This window comes from Schistocerca nitens, chromosome 1, assembly GCF_023898315.1.
Source record: "Schistocerca nitens isolate TAMUIC-IGC-003100 chromosome 1, iqSchNite1.1, whole genome shotgun sequence".
NCBI classification, from domain to species: Eukaryota; Metazoa; Arthropoda; class Insecta; order Orthoptera; family Acrididae; genus Schistocerca; species Schistocerca nitens.
In genome coordinates this window covers 642,308,820-642,329,294 of record NC_064614.1, presented here as the reverse complement: position 1 = coordinate 642,329,294, position 20,475 = coordinate 642,308,820, and the positions used below count along the sequence as shown (strand labels likewise).

The window sequence follows — 20,475 nt, the reverse complement described above, 5'->3', positions numbered from 1 at the left end:
GTTATAGCAGATTTGAAGCTGTCGTTGTCTTATTAACGTTTCATTCGAAAATTGTTGATTTGTAACGTGAAACAGGGGGATATCGTAGTAAAAATAAAAACAAATACAGATTTATCATATCGCTCTAGAAGTCGCAGTTTTCTCAAAAATCAATATTTCGCTTCAACATTTCGTCGGTCTTATATAAAACATGTGTACTTTGTTGCTTAGCAGTTTTCGCACTTACCAATTATAACAGGAAACTCTTGTCTTTGATCATGATACAGAACGTTCTCTTGAGTACAAAATAACAACAATCAAAATATAGATTTTTTTTGTATTTGTGCATGTAAACTTTGCTTGCATCTGAAGTAATTGTTTTGTTTACATAAAACTGCAGCTAATTTCCATAACTTATAAAATGCAGTTTATGTTTTGTAAGGATATAAAATAACAATTGACTAACACTGAACGATGTGCAGTTCTAATTATGTGCAAAACAAACAGCTGCTTTCTCACACATTCATTTATGTTTCTTTTCTCTATCAATACTGCCAATACTACCGGTAATGGTACTTTTTAATGCGTCATTTATGTGCTGTACCAGACCTACCGAACGGGAGTTTTGCAGAGCGCAACTCTACCAGCTAGCGTTTGCGGCAGGAAATGACTGTGTATGTTCTGAGAACGGGCACGTGACGGAACTTGAGGCCTAATGTGGTTTCCAGCCACACAGCATGTAAATGATGAAATAGTAAGATGCTCAAGTGTGTCCCGGCGAAGCCTTTGCTGAGAACTGTAGGCAGCTCTTAGACGTGTTCAACAGTGTTCACAGCTCTCGCGACCAGCAGCATCGTGTTGCGGAAGCCGCCGAAGTGCTGTCAAATGGAAAGTCTTTCCAAACGAGTGCAACCACAGGAAATTTTTACCGCGTCCACGGGACGTTAGAGCCAAATTCCTAAATGGAGTGCTTAAAATTATGGAACTAACTATCGGAAACGAATATTTAGTAGTTTATTCAGACAAACAGCTCACACCGTATAGCGACAACTCAAACTGTTAGTAACTGTTTTAAATGATGACCGCCAGTCTCGCTGCGTGCAGTACAAAGACCCTCAAAATTTTGTCGCTTTGTCTAAAAAATCCGTGTTATTTGCTGTACGGTAAGACTGCAGCTGCCGCCTATCGATTTATGCTGAGTTTTCCTCTGTCAACGACTTCATCGAAGCCCATATGAAAAATGCGAAGGAATGAGATCTGGCAGTCGCGGTGGCCGTGGGACGGGTACCTAATCCTTTCAGTCCAACGATCAGAATGTCAGTTGCCCACAGATATCATGCTGAACTGGTTGATGTACTCTCATGTTGAAAACATACGTTCTAGCGAAGGACAAGAGTTACAGACTCAAATTTCTGTGGCAGCACATTACGAACGAATATCGAGTACCGTGCACCATTCGAACAAAGAGGCAATAAATAAGATCCCAATAACGGATGTTGTTCAGTTCCAGTCCACAAGTCGATGAGAGTACCAGAGCCTCATTCGAAGAACGCGACTGATACCCTACTTCGAGTAGTAATATGCGTTACTCTGGGACCCAGTAATTAATTAAAGCAATTCAGAAAAGCATCAACAACGACCAAGTGCTGTGTATTCGTATACCTACAAGTAAAAATACATGACTCCATCACTGCGACTATGTAGGTATTAAAAATAAAATGTAGACTATTTCATCTACTGAAAGAGGCGTTAATTTCCACGGCTGGACTCATAGTCATTGAAAGGGCACAGCATGACCATCGCAATTAACCATATCGGAACAACAATGTAGTGGCTCTCCGCGATGCAATCACTGGAATCAGTTGGTGAAGACAAAATGAGTTACTATTTATCACACCAAATAGCTGCTGCTTTATTTGTGCTACAAAGAACCGGTACCGTGTTACCACCTGTAGGGACCAGGGGACATGCTGCAATTGCGAGGAATAAGGAAACTGACCAATTGGAACAGAAAGCAAAAAAGAATAGAATAAGTGAGCCATGCATACCAGCGGATGGTCTCGTTGCTTTACTCCCTGATATGGGTAAAAGAGAATGGAGCAAGGCGTGGGAGACCAAAGCTCTGAACAAGGGCCCCTGGAACAAACACTTTCACTCACATTTACCGATGACCCATTGGTACGCTGAAAATAGGGATATGAAATTTAACAGGCATAGGGAATAAGAAGTAGTTTGTAATGACTACTGTCCGGTTGAAATTCAACCACAGCTGCTCCTGGAAATACCTCTGTACGATCCACGCCATACCATCACCATTGAGACCCACGAGAAAGACGGGCCGCGGCGCGTACGTCACGAAGGTAGGCCTGAACGCGCTCGCTCGCTCGCTCAGCTCAGCAGACAAAATGCGTTTCTAAACCTGTTAACTCGCAGCTGGGCGTGTACCTACTAACGAGAATCGCATCTTCTACTGGAATCTGCTATTATGAAATGGTACTGATTAACAGCACAACAAATTTTAATTTAAGAGCAATACTCGACAAAAATGGTATTACGGCTTGTTCATAGCATTCAGACTTCTCCGCTTAGCAGTCCATTTCATACAAGAAGTAGTGCCTTATGCATCCGACAATCATTTTGGCATGATTTTAATTTTCTTGTGCCCCAGTACAGCCGTAACAAATTATAAGCAACCGGATGGACTTTTGATCATTGTAGGACTAATAACATTAAGACTCCATAATAGCGGATTCTAGTAGAAGATGCAATTCCTGTTTGTACGTACGCACCTAGTTACGAGTTAACAGGTGTAGGAACGTATTTTGTCTGCTGAGCTGAGCGAACGAGCGAGCTCTGGCCTACCTGCGTGACGTACACGCCGCGGCCAGTCTTTTTCGTAGGCCTCGATCACCATACTGCGACAGTGCGTAGATCCTGGATTTCAGTCACACGTACTCTGGCTGCCGTAGATACAGAGAAGTATCAGAATGGCTGCTTAAGGAACTGGTTTGCATGAATCAAGAAATTGCCACGAATGCGTTTACACTTCTGATAATAAATATTGGCATTTATAAAATGTTTGTGGAATTTGTTTTAAAAGCTGGGATGAAATTGTAACCGCTGAGTCTACCAGACAAAAAAAGTGGAGCGCCTAGCAGACATGGTCGGATCTGTATTCATTTTCGTACACGTGCACACCATCTGCAGGTATGTAAATGATTCCAGTTGCATTTCTCTGTGACAAGTATAACGGTCATCAGAGTGAGTATGGCTTTTCGTGTTTAGTGTTGTTAGCAGGCGTTGTGGGGTATATAAGGGGAGTGGACTGCCTGAGATGCTGAGTGATCACTGTGAAGGATACAGAGATGGTTCGAACTCTTGTGAGACTGTATTATCAGCACTGGCAGAGTGTGAAAGGGACCTCATTGTTGGATTCCATTTGGCCGCCTCTTGCAACTGTGAAGAATCCAGATTTGTGGGACATTCGGATGTGACAATGGCCCGATGTTGGTCTGCGTGGGAACGTTGGACAGGTATACTTGACTAGGTACAAGTCGTCCACGTTTGACCACTACAAAGGAGGATGGCCATATAGTGCACCAAGCGCATCGTAATCCTTTCAAATCTGCGCCTGCCATCTGAGAACTCCCTGCAACATCCTGTCTCATCCCCGCTCCGTTGGTCAGAGACTAGCAGCAACCGGACTATGGAATTACCGTCCTGTGCAAAGGCTGCCGTTAACACAAAACAAACGGCTGTTTTTGCAGCGGTACCGTGACCGGAAAAAAGGGCAGACATTATGTTCAGCGATGAATCGCGGTTCTGCTCTACCCCGGATGATCATCGTCGGAAAGTCTGACGGCGATCTGCGAAGAAATCCCTTTTCTCCAATGTTTTAGAGAGGCACAGCGGCTTAATCCGGTCGTCATGGTGTGCGGAGCTGTCGGGTATGACTTCAGGCACTAATTGAAGTTATTGGGAGAACTGTGATGGCACAACGGTACATCAGGGACACCCTTCGTCCTCATGTTTTGCTTCTGATGCGACAGTATCATGGGTGAAAGTTTTCAACAGGACAGTGCAGGACCGCACGTGGGACGTGTCTCTGTGAACTGTGTGCGTGATTTTGAGATACTCCTGTGGCCAGCAAGATCCCCACATCTGTCCCCGGTAGAACACGTGTGGGGCCAGCTCGGATTGTGGGATCAGTTCGGGTGTCAACTCCTCCCCAGTGCCAGTATCAAGGACATCGAGGACTAGTTAACAACATTTGAGGGCCCGCTCGCCTCAGGAAAGGTACCACAACTTTGACACCCAGCCCCCTCCCAATCGAACCAGTGCCAGAGGGAGTGCAAGCCTAGGTCGTACGGATAAGTGGGCTCATACTGCTGATTTCCACCGCACTGGGTGGGCTGGGTCGCCTGTCAAACATACATCCCGCGCTGCATACCGGTGTCTACCACTCTTGTCGAGCTGTTACCTCCTCTCAGAGAGATCTCATACCGTAAAAAGCGTTTAGCACGAAATTGTTGCGGTCAAAATATTTTTATTTGTTACGAAAAATTCATTTTACACTATGCGTGCGAAATAAATATCGATAATATATTAGAAGTAATTTTCTGAAATGCTGTTTGCTGCTAAAATGTACACATGCAGTTGCTAATACACCTCATTAGAAACATTTGTTTACACTTTCAAATCTTCATTTTAAGTAAACGGACGGGTTGTATTCGCATAGATTTTTCGGCCATTACACACGTAAATTAGGTTTCACAATATCCAGAACCAAAATCGAAAACTGACTGACTAGTATGATGAAATGTGGTAGTACCAGAATCTGCTCAAAATCGGCATTGTTTACCCCGTTCAGTCTAACAGAGAAACAAAAATAAGAACAATACTGCCGGCTTTTGTGGCCGAGCGTTTTTAGGCGCTTCAGTCTGGAACCGCGCGACCGCAACGGTCGCAGGTTCGAATCCTGCCTCGGGCATGGATGTGTGTGAGGTCCTTAGGTTAGTTAGGTTTAAGTAGTTCTAAGTTCTAGGGGACTGATGACCTCAGATATTAAGTCCCATAGTACTCAGAGCCATTTGAACCATTTCAACCAAGAACAATACTTCTGACAGTTGGTGCAACTGCATGAAGTATGTACTGAATATCTAATTTTACCGGGAAGCATGTTATTATAATGGCAAACAGTCTTGTTTCTTGCTAAAGAAAAACTGAGTATGTTATTACGCCGGGTCCACTGTACTTCCACTGTACTATTTCATGTCAGGTAAGCGTTGTCATGTAAAACTTTTGTCATTATAATAAAATCAAAACATGACGATTCAGGGTGCACTAAAACTGGCAACATAATGTTCTACTATGCAGTAACAATTCACAAAGAAAGAGATCAATTTATTTGACTGCAATAAACCAACACTAATTTGAGAACAGTTTACACCAATGAAAGCTACAAGGCAAACAGATACAATAAACGACAATCGGTTTAGAGAGAACAGAAAACAAATCGTGGCGTGGAAAACATTTGCAAGATATTCTTTTATTCATTTTCTCTGATATTGGAGTTACTAAGAAAGAAAGAAGCCAACGGCCTTGCCGCAGTGGTAACACCGGTCCCCGTAAGATCACCGAAGTTAAGCGCTGTAGGGTTGGGCTAGCACTTGGATGGGTGACCATCCGGTCTGCCGAATGCTGTTGCCTAGCGGACTGCACTGAGCCCTTATGAGGCAAACTGAGGAGCTACTTGATTGAGAAGTAGCGTCCCCGGTCTCGGAAACTGACATACGGCCGGGAGAGCGGTCTGCTGACCACATGCCCCTCCATATCCGCATCCAGTGACACCTGTGGTCTGAGGATGTCACGGCGGCCGGTCGGTGCCGTTGGGCCTTCGTGGCCTTTTCGGGAGCAGTTTCAGTTGTAATGAAGAAAGACAAGAGCATGAACACTCTCCGGGTCCAGAAGATACCGTCGTGCACTTAAAATGAAACTTGCAGCACTAAAATGCCTCTCTGACCCCAAGCTGGATGACTGTACACACAAATTTTTTCTGGCATTCTTATGGAGACCCGAAAACATCAGTCCGTTTTCATTCTAGTCACAAGCTACAATTTCTACCAATTTACAATTCTTGTTTAAGGACTTCTCTAACTCATCTGTGGGAGTCGAAATGTCATCAATATCTACCCGCAGTGCAAACTTCTGTACTTTTGTTCATGGTGTAAAACAAAGACTTGTAAGGAACCGTTTGGCAAATCATCATAGTTCGGAGTACTACTGGAGAGAAAAAATTGTTCCGTTCTTAAAAATATGTGAATTATCTTCCAGCATTTGAGGTCTTTGTCAAAGTTCCTCTCAGATTCAACCTGGACAGTCTACCAAACTGCTCACGTATATTTGGCTATTATTTAGGTGAGAATATACCTGAGATGACGGTCTTTTCTGCGCTCGAATTAGGGTTTTATTTCGTAGACGGCGCTTCATCAGGGAGCGTCTTTTAGTGAATAGTTCAAATGGCTCTGAGCACTATGGGACTCAACTGCTGAGGTCATTAGTCCCCTAGAACTTAGAACTAGTTAAACCTATCTAACCTAAGGACATCACAAACATCCATGCCCGAGGCAGGATTCGAACCTGCGACCGTAGCGGTCTCGCGGTTTCAGACTGCAGCGCCTTTAACCGCACGGCCACTTCGGCCGGCTTAGTGAATAGTCATTTGAAATTATTTTTGTAGTAGTAGTTACTGACTTTACGCCTCTGAGATTGAGACATCATATTCAGATGGAGAAATGGTGCCCATAGGAAAGTAGCAAGCTCGAGGTGCCTTTTCCTCTACATAAATTTTCAGGTGGATTCGTAATATTTACTTCAGAGGCTTCTCCGTCCTGAGGATAGTTACTTAAGTGTTTCAGGAGCTTTATCTTCCTGGAAACATCAGATGCAATGTAGGTGATTTTTGCTTTTCCATTTCTTTTGTAGCCTTCTTAATGGGCTGTAAGAAAGATCCCTGCTTTACAATTCCTCAAATAATTTACATGCTAATGAACACCAGTTTTATATTAAAACACAACAGCATACATACCGCTAGAAGGGAAATCAGTTCGTCCGTTACCGTGATGTCAATCTATCTGTTCTCTCTGTTTCTCACTTATCAGAGAGCTTTTTACACAGTATCGAATACTGCCTTTTGACCGATTAACGCTTCGTCAATCGTGTGTCCCAGTGTTTTCTCTAGGCTTCGAACAACGCCGCTTTGCTTTGCAAATGTCACAAGTTTCTTCACTGCAGTCAGAACAAAACGAAGTTTTCCGTTTTCTTGACATACTTTTCTTTCATATGTCACACATTAAACGCACTTCGTAGCACTGTGTTCAGCGTTTGACAGGAGCAATTCAGTCTAGAATATAGATGAAGAGCAATGGCAGTGTTGGCACCTTGGTCTGTCGTAAAAGCTACACGTTTCAGATAAATCGTCTCAAAAGTCCGTTCTAATATTTTAATGTTTTAGACTCGTCTGGAAACTAGGTCGTAAACAAGAACCGTGATCTGAAGTCCCAGTTAACAAAATAAGGAACTGTACGTGTCAGGTAATGAATCCTCTTTGCGCTTCATTCCACGTATCTGTGTCTACGAGCATTCCCCTCCGATCACGTAATGAATTACTTCAGGCTTAATTTCCTTTCTAAAGTTTTTCGCTTTTTCTGTGATGTGTCGTGAGACAAGTGGGGGGGGGGGGGGGGAGGAGGCATAATAGGTTTTGCGGATACCTTTCCGTAAGTCGCTGCAGTGTTGACTAATCTCTGAGCCAGACCCAAAAATCCTTCGCCTCCAATAGCTTCATAACATCTTAGGCCCGCATCCCGTGGTCGTGCGGTAGCGTTCTCGCTTCCCACGCCCGGGTTCCCGGGTTCGATTCCCGGCGGGGTCAGGGATTTTCTCTGCCTCGTGATGGCTGGGTGTTGTGTGCTGTCCTTAGGTTAGTTAGGTTTAAGTAGTTCTAAGTTCTAGGGGACTGATGACCATAGATGTTAAGTCCCATAGTGCTCAGAGCCATTTGAACCATTTGAACAGAATTACATAAATTAACGATAAAATGAAGTATGTGTTCCCAATTATGGAAATAAAAGGTAAAATATTGTGCGGAGCAGCCTGGCCTGCGCCTTGACGTCATGGTCCCGCTTCGTCCGACAATGTATTTCCCAGAGCGGAGCAGTGTGGTGAAGCCCCTCGGCCGGGCTGATTTGAAGGGCTGAGGGGGGCAACGCCAGCCCGCAGCACCCCAATCACAGACAGGTGGCCCAGCCCGGCCCGTGCGATGACGTCAACGAGCTCGTTTCGTCCGAGGCTGCTGAAGCCACCAGTGCTGAGCAGTGCGGCGCCCGCCCTTGAGACGGATCGCTTGAAATGTTCATTTCCGACCATTGGTTTCACGTCTCACAATATTGTACGGGTCGCATACTTTTGTCGCTAAAGTTTTGGTACACTCTGTGAATCTTTGTATGTCTGTGTAGATGCAGAAATAGCAATACGATTACAAATTTTAATTGGCGTTGCCACCAAACTGGCATTGTAAGTGCGCATCGAAGGAGGTCCACTTGATATGACGCAATGAAACGAGATTACATTTGGAAGTTACATCTGCGACATGATCACCTTTACAGATCGAATATTGAAGACCGGCTCTGGGCGCAATACTAAATGATAAATCAGATTCATTAATCTGCGAAGGGCTCCAGTTTTGACATATTCAGTCACCTGTTTGTGAATGGTGCGTAATAATTCGCAGTAAATTAATCGATGAATGGTAATGTTTTGTTAGTGAGTTGTCAATGGTCTCATAATTTTCTGGTCGATTATACAGGGGATGAGCGTACGAAATAGCTGGTCGTCTACATATCGTGCAATGAATTTTTAGTCGTGAGAAATGACGTAAATTTAGACTTAAGTTTAGCAACTGACAAAATTTGTTTACCTATGTGTGTGAATGTATGCACGGATATACACTAGGTGATCAAAAGCATCCGGACACCTGGCTGAAAATGACTTACAAGTTCTTGGCGCCCTCCATCGGTAATGCTGGAATCCAATATGGTGTTGGCCCACCCTTAGCCTTGATGACAGCTTCCACTCGCTCAGGCATACGTTCAGTCAGGTGCTGGAAGGTTTTTTAGGGAACGGCAGCCCATTCTTCACGGAGTGCTGCACTGAGGAGAGGTATCGATGTCGGTAGGTGAGGCCTGGCACCAAGTCGGCGTTCCAAAACATCCCAAAGGTGTTCTATAGGATTCAGGTCAGGACTCTGTGCAGGCCATTCCATTACAGGGATGTTACTGTCGCGTAACCACTCCGCCACAGGCTGTGCATTATGAACAGATGCTCAATCGTGTTGAAAGATGCAATCGCCATCCCCGAACCGCTCTTCAACAGTGGGAAGCAACAAGGTGCTTTAAACATCAATGTAGGACTGTGCTGTGATAGTGAGATGCGAAACAACAAGGGTGCAAGCCCCTCCATGAAAAACATGACCACACCATAAGACCACCGCCTCCGAATTTTACTGTTGGCACTACACACGCTGGCAGAAGACGTTCACCGGGCATTCGCCATACCCACACCCTGCCATCGGATCACCACATTGCGTACCGTGATTCGTCACCCCACACAACGTTTTTCCACTGTGCAATCGTCCAATGTTTACGCTCCTTACACAAAACGAGGCGTCGTTTGCCATTTACCGGCGTGATGTGTGTCTTATGAGCAGCCGCTCGACCATGAAATCCAAGTTTTCTCACCTCCCGCCTAACTGTCATAGTACTTGCAGTGGATCCTGATGCAGTTTGGATTTCCTGTGTGATGGTTGGGTATATGCCTACCTATTACACATTACGACCCTCTTCAATTTTCGGCGGTCTCTGTCAGTCAACAGACGTGGTCGGCCTGTACGCTTTTGTGCTGTACACACACGAAGTCCGTGAGTTCCGCGGATCGTCCCATTCTGCTCTCTCACGATGTCTAATGAGGTCGCTGTTATGGAGTACCTGGCAGCAGGTGGCATCACAATGGAGCTAATAGGAAAAACGTATGTTTTTGGGGGTGGTTCAAATGGTTCAAATGGCTCTGAGCACTATGGGACTTAACAGCTGTGGTCGTCAGTCCCCTAGAACTTAGGACTACTTAAACCTAACTAACCTAAGGACATCACACACATCCATGCCCGAGGCAGGATTCGAACCTGCGACCGTAGCAGTCGCGCGGTTCCGGACTGCGCGCCTAGAACCGCGAGACCACCGCGGCCGGCTTTTGGGGGTGTCCGGATACTTTTGATCACATAGTGTATGAACACAGAAAGTGTTACACCAAGAAGCGGCCTATAATTGCGCATGGTATTGTAATGACAATTAAATGACAGAAGACTATGCTTAATCGGACGAGCCCATGCATTTGCGAGGTCAGCCGGTGTCATTCGCCATAGTTGTAAGAAAGGAAACCTGTCGACGTTCGCTTAATGTTTCAAGACAGTTCATTTTATTCCGTTTCTCGCGAGATTGTTATTTGGAGACTCCGTATTATTGGAAGGTTGGTTTATGAGCTTGAGAAACCATTTGATGGACAATAAATGCTTAGCAGACGTTCCCGCCTGCCTTATTTTCTATCGGGAGCGTCACCCTCGCCCTTTAAAGAACGCTCTTCCGGCAGCAAATGTTTCCTGTGATCTGGGACCTCCACATTCCTTGCTGGGGTGGAAAAAGGAATGTTGATTTGGGCGCACACTCTCCATCAGAATGAAGTATTTCAGTCTGGAATGTGAAAGCGTTCATTTCTCGGAAGTGCTACACTGATAGCCTCCGCCGTGATGCTCACGGTTCCCAGTGCATCAGAGTTGTAAGGGTTAGATACGAAAATACCAAGTCATGATATACGTCAGCCACATGACGACCCTTTCCGTATATGCTTGCTCTCGCTCGTGATTGCCTGCCGTATAAATAGATACAACAAACGTCTAACTGGCATAAAGCGTATTACATGCTTGAATATACAATTGACTGGCGAACCCGTCAAAGATGCGCAATTGCTAAATATGTATGGGAATTGGATATACCTCATATACCTCCTGATCGCCTATTCCTCCTATTCTTCCCCCCCCCCCTCTCTTCTCAGCGTCCATCACCTCTTCTCCCCACCCCCTCTCTGCCCATCTTCTACTTCCTCTCTCTGTCCATTCCCCTCCCCACCCGCCCAAATCTCTGTCCATCTCCTCTACTACCCCTCGTTTTTTTATTTTACTCTTTTCAGATCTTGAGCCCTCAGTTTATTGTTATAGCCGCTGAAGATTTGATTGTGAACCGAAGTCGCTTAAAGTAAATTGGTAAATCCGTTGGGATCATTGGTAAAAAAAGATATAAGAGTTCTTTCCTGCTGCTGGACCTGTGAGAATAGTAACTTTTCGCATACTTTTAATCTGCAAATGAGTAGGCTTACAATGTTTCGGACGATACAGGTTCCGTGGTAGTGTTCTGATGATAAGACGATAAGGCACACGTATAACTTGGGTGTTTCCTGCTAAAACCGACTATGACGAAGAAAAAATAAATAGCACATAGTTGTTTACACAATTCTTGTTTAAAATTATTTGTGAGGAGGAAGAATGTAGGTGGAAGAAATAATTTTTCTTATTGGTTAAATGCACTGATATCTAGTTAAAGCTGACTGCGAGAAAGAAAAAGAACCGCACATTTCCACAGCACAACATAGCAGAGTATTTCTTTAAAAAAATTTCCGCAGTCGATTTTAACAGATAATCTGTGTCTTGTTATGTACGTGCAAGTGTTTAGTAGAATTACGTGTAGAGTCTGAAATAAATGCAGCAAGAACTTTAGGAGATGTTTCCTCTTACGTATTTTAAAAAGATACATAGCATTGTCCGATTGAACGATATTGGGGTATTGTTTAAATTGAGCGAGGTGGCGCAGTGGTCAGCGCACTGCACTCGCGTTCCGGAGAACAGCGGTTCAAGCCCACGTCTGGCCGTCCAGATTTAGGTTTTCCGTGATTTCCCAAAATCGCTCCAGGCAAATGCCGAGATGGTACCTTCGAAAGGGCACAGCCGATTTCCTTCCCCATGCTCGACACACTCCGAGCTTGTGCTCCATCTCTAATGGCCTCGATGTCGACGGGACGTTAAAGCCATTCTTCCTTTCTTCCTTTTTAGTACTGTTTAAAAATTTGAAGTGAATCGTTCAAGAACTTTTCGGGATTTTTGTTAACATTTCCCCTTTGTATGGTATACACCATATACGGGGTGGATAATTTTAATCTATGATGGAGAATAAATCGGGATAGAGATGAGATAAAGCAATACGTTTTAGATAAAAGTTGTAGGTGGCAAAGAGGGCCACGCATTGCTACTATTGGCTGTTACCTTGATCGTAATTTTCAAGGTGATTTGGAGGTTAAAGTGATTTTTTTTTTAATGGGAACCTAAATAATTTATTTAAGATTTGAAAAGAGCGACAAATTTTACGTGTGAAATGATACGTTACTCAAGGTCATGGCTAGGTCAGTGAGGGTTAAGTAAGCAAATACGTTTTTAGCTTTCGTAGGGATTAACTCAGAATAGAGGAAGGATACAGCAATATACAATGCTAGGTGCAGATTGGAAGGGGTATGAGGGGTCACGTATCATTACCATTAACCACGATTTTGAAGGTAGTTATCGAAGGTCATTAGAAGGCTGAGTTTTGTTTCATGGAACTGGCTATCTGTGACGTCGGATTTAGAAAGAACAGAGATTTGAACTTTAACTTTTAATTAACGTATTTATTGGCAAAAATAAATACACCACAGCGTATAAATGTTATCGTGGCATTTACAAAACAGAACAAGCATGAATAAAACGTAGAGAATTCATTTACAAGTCGTTGAATGTGTCTCCTCGCCCCTCATTCTTCAGGACGCCTCTTCCATTGTATGTTAAATTGTATTTTCCTGTATCCCTCCTGTGTTTTAAGTTAATCCCTACTACAATTAAAAACAATTTTGCTTATTTGACCTTCATTGAGCTAGCCATGATCTTGACTAAGGTATCATTTTATAAGTAAAATTTGCCGCTCTTTTCAAATCTTGATTCAAATATTAGGGTTCCCATTAAAAAAAAATCACGATCAAGGTGACAGCCAGTAGTAGCAATGCGTGACCCTCTTTGCCACTTACATCGTGTACCTAAAATATTTTGATTTATCTCATTTCCATCCCGAGCTACTCCCCATTATGGATTAATATGGTCCACCCTGTATATTTATGTCCGAACGTTTATTAACGTGTCTTGAAAATTTTGTAGTAAATCAGTCAAGTTCTGGTATTTTCCGAGATTTTTGGTAACAACGTTAAACGATGACTTAGCTTCATATAGTGCCATAGATTAGCATTTCTGAGCAACCACACAGATTACTGATGAGTAACACTATCTACTTTCTGTGTATAAGGAAAGACAGCGCAGTAGTTTCTCATTAAGAAATCACGTTTGAATGTTCGTTATTTGTGAGAGGAACGTGTTACGCCTCATATAAGGAAGAGAAACGTCTAACAGCACGTGTCGGAATTCGACAGCAATAGGATCGTGGCCTGTCAGCACAGTGGTTTATCTTTCCTCTGTACTGCGTTCCAAGTTTATAGGAATCCCACGACCGTCATGCGAATATGTAGTCGATGGTTACGGGAGGCCCATATTCAACACTATGCAGGACTAACGCCCAAGAGGATAGACATATTCTTCTCTAGATCGCAAAGACACGTTACATGATTTTAGTCAGGAAATGGAGTCGTCTGCAGCAAGACAATGGACGATGCGACAACGTCTGGAGCACCAAGGGCTGTCAGCAGAGATGGTCGTCCAACGACGACGGTAGACGTGGAAGTGACACAACGTCATTTTTTCAGACGAGACCGGGCTCTGCGTAAATTTTCACGAGAGGGGGCGGGGGCGGGGAGGGGGAAGGGGGAAAGGGAAGATTTTGAAACCCCGACAGCAGCTGATATCGACCGCAGCTCAGAGGTCCTACAGATCACGGCTGACGATTGCCACGAAGGCTTTGTGTGGCAGGTAACGAGACTCGAGTCGTTCGTAGCAACAGAGCCAGGCAGAAGGCTCTGATTCACTCTGGTACAGTCCATGGGTTAGCTATTGTCTACCCATCCGTTCTGCTTGCTGGATTTCGACCCTGCCTTGTGCCAAACATCCTTGTTCTCGTTACTGGCTTTCATCCAGGGTTCTGCTCTCAACGAACTTGATTTCGTTTGCGGATTGCGCGCTTGTACTGGGAGCCAACCGACAGAACATGATTTCATTTCCTTGGGAACAGTAATTAGTGGTGATATTCTATCTTCTAGAGAGCTAACAACGTATTTTCATATGTAGGAAATAAAGGCATGGCCTATAGATCACGCATTGAGTGTTATAACTAATGCACAACATACACTGAGGTGACAAGAGCGATGGGATAGCGATGTGCACACACACAGAAGGCGTCGGTATCGCGCACACAATGTATAAAAGGGCAGTGAATTGGTGGAGCTGTCGCTCGTACTCAGGTGATTCGTGTGAAAAGGTTTTCGAAGTGATTATGGCCGCACGACGGAAATTAACATACTTTGAACGCGGAATGGTAGTTGGAGCTATACGTATGGGACATTACATTTCGGAAATCGTTAGGGAATTCATTATTCCTAGATCCACAGTGTCAAGGGTGTGCCGAGAGTAACAAATGGTAGGCATAACGTCTCACCACCACGTAACGACCGAGAGAAGCGGCGTCCGCATACAGTTGTCAGTGCTATCTGACAAGCAGCACTACACGAAATAACCGCAGAAATAAATGTGTGACCTACGACAAACGTATTCGTTAGGAAAGTGTTGCGAAATTTGGCGTTAAAGGGCTATACGACATCGCCTGCAGCGCCTCTCCTGGGGTCGTGACCGTATCGGTTGGACCCTAGACGACTGGAAAACCGTGGCCTAGTCAGATGAGTCCCGATTTCAGTTGGTAAGAGCTGATTGTAGGGTTCGTGAGTGGCGCAGACCCCGCGAAGCCACGAAACCAAGTTGTCAACAAGGCACTGTGAACGCCGATGGTGGCTCCATAATGGTGTAGGCTGTGTTTACATGGAATGGGCTGTAGCTCTGGTCCAACTGAACCGATCATGGACTGTAAATGGTTATGTTTGGGTACTTGGACAGCATTCGCGGCCATTCATGGACTTCACGTTCCCAAACAGCGGTGGAATATCCATGGATGACAGTGCGCCATGTCGCCGGGCCACAATTGTTCGCGATTGATTTTGAAAACATTCTGGACAGTTCGAGCGAATGATTGGCCACGTAGGTCGCCCAACATGAATCCCATGAAACATTTATGGGACATAATCCTGCATCGGCAGCACTTTCGCAATTATGGACCGCTATAGAGACAGTATGGCCCAATATTTCTTCAGGGGACTTTCAACGACTCGTTGAGTCCACGCCACGTCGAGTTGCTGCACTATGCCGGACAAAAGGAGGTTCGACACGATATTAGGAGGTATCGCGTGTGTTTTGTCACTTCGGTGTAAGTTACTACATGTCGCCAATAATTTATGCGGCCAGTTTCACTCACCGGTCGGGAACACTCGGATATTCAGTTGTTGCTGTGTAACGAGATTTAATCCAAAGAATACGTAGACTGAAAGCGTTTGATTACTGTCAAATAAAGACAAAAAATAAAATGATATAGACGTATTTATTATTATTCGTTAAAGCTCGAGAAGCACAGTGAGAAAGAAAAAGACAGGTGGTCACCCAATGTCAGATCAGTCATTGTAGATATTACTTAGTCGTAATGGATCACTCGCGCGCCTAAGGTTAAGCATTCACATTACTGTTTCTCGAAAGCTGTGATGATTTTACGGTATTATGGTAGCCAGAGTCAGTACTCCATTTGAGGAAATGTTCTGTGGAGAGTTACATAAATGAGATAATGCAATTCTATTACTTTTTCATTTATTTATTTTTAATGTCGTAAATGAGGTAATGCAACGCTATTACTTTTTTCATTTATTTATTTTTAATGTAGTTTTCCATGAGCAACTTTGCCGTCAATGGTGGACTCTGACAATAACAAGGCAGGGGTTACCCTCGGATCTGTGGCATTTTTTTTTTTTTTAATCGCACCAAACCTAATACAGAATGGTCGGTAAAGTGTTTACTCGACGGACTAAACAGGTCAACATGGGAACACGTAGGCGTCGTCTTCGGTGGAGCCCCATCTTCAATAATCTGCAGTGAACGTTGTGCTCCGAAGCATTAGCGATTGCACCATCGTTGTTATCCGGATAACAGCAGCCACCCGTCGTTGCATGGAAGAAATGAGAACTTGGTAGGTCACTGGAAGGAAATGGCACCACATCTGCACACACACGTCACCTAATTCGTGTAAATTCCGGAGAGGGAGCGATGAGCTCTGATGCCACGTTCAGTCACAACCAAGATGTGTTGGATCGGCTTTAGATGTGGCGAGTTTGGGGGCCAGCACATCAGTTGGAACTCACCACTGTGTTCGTCAAATCACTCCAATACACTCCTGAAGACATGGCGCATTACCTTGTTGAAAAATGCCATTGCCGTCGGGAAACGTGATCGTCACCGTGGTTTGCAATCAGTGAACGATACTCCTTGGCCGTCATGGTGCCTTGCACGAGCTCTACTGAACCTATGGATACCCACGCGAATGTTCCCCGGTGCATAATGGAGTCACCGCCTGGCTGTCTCTGTCCCGCATTGAATGTGTCAAGTAACTGTTCCTCTGGAAAACGACAGATTCGCGTCCTACCGTCGGGATGATAAGGACATACCGGGATTCACCATATCACGGAGTGCTCTACAACTACGCCAACGTCCAGTGCCGGTGGTCACGCGCCGATTCCAGTCGTAGCTGCCGATGTAGTTGTGTTAAGATAGGCACATCCATGGGTCATCGGATGCGGAGGCCCATCGTTACGAGTGTTCGGTGCACTGTGTGTTCAGACGCACCTGTAGTCTGCACGGTATGAAAGTCAGATGTTATTTCCGCCACAGTTCGCCGCCTGTCCTGTTTTACCAGTCTCCCCGACTTACTAAGTCCAACATCTGTAATAAAGGGTGGCGGCACATCCCCACGACGTCTGGACGTGGTTTCCCCTTGGTCCGACCACGTGTTGAAGACACTCACTACAGCATTCGTCGAACACTCACCAAGTCGTGCAGTATCCGAAATGCTCGTGCCGAGCCTCCGGGCTATCACAATGTGCCCTCGGTCAAACTTGGAGAGATCGCTCGCCTCCCCCATTCTGCACACGGACAGCAAGCTCAGTGATACTGCGTGCACTGTACGTGTGTCTGGCTAGCAGTCATTCCTCGTAAGTTGACTCTGCTATCGTCTGGACGGATTATATCGATAGTAGGTCGGTGGTCATAATGTTCTGGCTGATCGGTGCATACTTTGTTACCGTGTCACGTGCCCGCAACGCCACTACACGTCATTCAATCTGAAGGTGGGCAGAGGTCATAATGCTTTGCCTCTTTAGTGTATACCCTCGTGGTATTTATGATTAATAATGTTACCTCATTTAAAACGTAACTGTTCCACTCATTTGACGAACACCACACCACCACACACAGAAACGTAATGCACTTGGATACATTTGCAAAATGTGCACATCTTCCTATAGAAGTTAATTTTGCAACAGTGTTCCGGGAAAAATCAAACAAATGAGTGATGAATGTCAGAGATTCAGATTTATGTTGAAACACTAAGTGCCTGACATCAATGACGGGAAATAATGCAAATTGTTGGCCTCGGAAAGAAACGTTTTGCCTCAGCATCTCGTGGTCGATTTTGCCGTTTTTATTGATGTCGCTATCAACACAAGACCATCGCCTTAGGTGTATGCCAACAAAGGAGGCACATGTATGCGGGAAAGTGTTTTTGAAATATTAACGGTTTCCCGGAAAAAGAACTACGAGAAGTTACCTAGATATTTGTGGCGAACGTGACAAGAGTGTTCGTAGCATCAATGTTTGTCCTGCGCACCGTAATATCTAAACGATCGACACGGAAGTGTTACAGGGGATACCGAATTTGTCACAGACAAGAAAAAGCGAGCCGACCATCATTTCAGAGGATTGCGAAGCCGAAGGAACACTCGAAAGGGTGATCCATTCACACTGATCCAACTGAGAATTGAAGCTGTCCTGTCACATAGGTGGTCCTAATCGGCGATATTTGAAAATGTATAAAAGATTTTACTAGTGATAACCATAATATGTCAGTTGCCAGAGAAAAATGTGTGTATACTCATCATTAATGAAGTTTTAGGCGGAGAGAGCTTACTATAGATGGCCACAAGATTAGCTTTAAAGAAAATTTGTCCAGTGTTTCGACTTACTAGACAGAAGTTAGAAAGGCATTCATGTCACTAGTTTTTTGAGTCAGCGGTGTTCCAGCAGTTTTGATGGCACCTTCCATTTGATCCTATCTTGTTCCGATCTTTTCATCTCTACGTACGTACTGCCCCGGTATCCTCAGTGCCTAGTCGTATACATTGCAGTTTATAAATTGCAGTAATTTGCAACAAAACGCGTCTTTAAATACCGCGCTTGATTTTTCAAACTGTGTGTATACACCCTGACGCATTTCGCTTTTTCAACAAGGCATCAGTAATGGGTGTCAGTAAAGTGTCTAAGTCATTATTTGAAAATCATGAGCCGGCCGGAGTGGCCGAGCGGTTCTAGGCGCTACAGTCTGCAACCGTGCGACCGCTACGGTCGCAGGTTCGAATCCTGCCTCGGGCATGGATGTGTGTGATATCCTTAGGTTAGTTACGTTTAAGTAGTTCTAAGTTCTAGGGGACTGATGACCTCAGATGTTAAGTCCCATAGTGCTCAGAGCCATTTGAACCATGTTTTTGAAAATCATGCCGTTTTCCTCCCTGTGGAAAACTGGGTGAAAGTCTCCGCTTTTTCTTGTGGTTAGTGTACGTTCATAACACAGTATTTGAACTGCCATTTTCGGTGTGCATCATGCAAAACGACGTTTTCTTGGAAACCACTGTGGTTTGTAGCTGCTGCGACAAATGGCCACCAGAAGAAACTTGTTATTCTGATTCGTGTGTGCTCCTGTAATGTATACCCGTCGCGGCTGTCTCCAGTGGCAAGTAAACAATTCGTAAATGAATGCCTTAGAACATGACCCACCAAGCCGTCCTTTCTTCTGGTAAGGTTTCCCATAGACTTTGTTCCCCCTTCAGTGTTCTAGAACGTGTACAGTTCGTTCTTTATGTTGTCATTTGAGTTTTATCATCCGTCTTTACATATTTTAGTTCTCTCCGCTTTCTTACCTACAGGTTTTGTATGGGCTACGTGTCAAGTTCGTACATTGCTGTGGTGCAGACGTAATGTCAGGAATAGCTTTGTTAATTTATTGAGGCACTAATCTGATTCTGATATCTAGCATCTTCTGTTGTATTGCTCGTTAAATGGGAGAATAGTATAACTTGTCCTACAGTCTTCCCAAGTTTGTTGTTAGGAAATAACTATTCTTAGTCTTAGTATTCTATGGCATTTTGTTATAATTTTGTTTTCCTTGAGACCACACTAGCCAGGGTGCTGATCATTTCTTGCAGGTCTTTATGCTTTTAGCTTGCACTCCTTTGGTGTGCTCGACCGTTAATAAATGAAGCATTGGGATTAACGTTGTCGACTTCAGTACATGTATTACCCTGATACAGAACTGCAACTGTAGTCTGCCTGCAAACTGTAGTTTTCGAGATGAGACGTAAGTTTAAAGGTATTTCACGGACGGGAAACTTCCACCTGTGTTAAAAAAGTTAACGAAGTATGCACGTAATTAAAATTAAAAAACCGACTATTGATATGTTTAGAGACGCTATGGACATCTATATCGTTCGTCGATTTCAGGTTTTTCGCTTGGTTGAGTTTAAAGTGATTTTGTATCACCATGGAAAGCGAATCGCTGCGGCGGTCCATATCGGCAGTCGTCGCGACTCCGGCCCTTAAACGTCAGATGCCGGCTAATGTAAATCACATTGATACGTCACAGGTATCACGTACATCCTACAGGCCTAGACCGACCCATCTACAGCGCTCCTTTTGAATCTGTAGCGACGCAGTCCGCAGACATACCCGAAGGGTGTTTATTTTCTAATAAAGCCTTAACACGTTCGTGGTACATAATCTGTATTACCAAACGGGTAAGCCAGTGCACGGTGCTCACTCCCGTTTGGATGTTGCGTATCTAATGGCTTCCAGGAGCAAGAAATATTTGATTTTCATTATTCCATATAATTACTGAACGAATTTAAAAATTTAAAATTCTGGCATAATGTAAGGATCCAGAGGCATAATTTTATGCCAGCGGTTGAACACAGTAAAAAAAGTACATTATTATATAAATTATATAGTAT

The 20,475-nt window shown here is 44.3% G+C and overlaps 1 protein-coding gene and 1 pseudogene across 2 annotated transcripts in view; both read left to right on the top strand.

Annotated features, from left to right (window-relative positions):
• LOC126258120 (phosphatase and actin regulator 4B) overlaps positions 1-20,475 on the top strand; it is a 781,085-nt gene that overhangs the window by 281,603 nt on the left and 479,007 nt on the right. The window lies entirely within an intron of this gene.
• On the top strand, positions 5,571-5,688 carry LOC126211885 (5S ribosomal RNA; annotated as a pseudogene).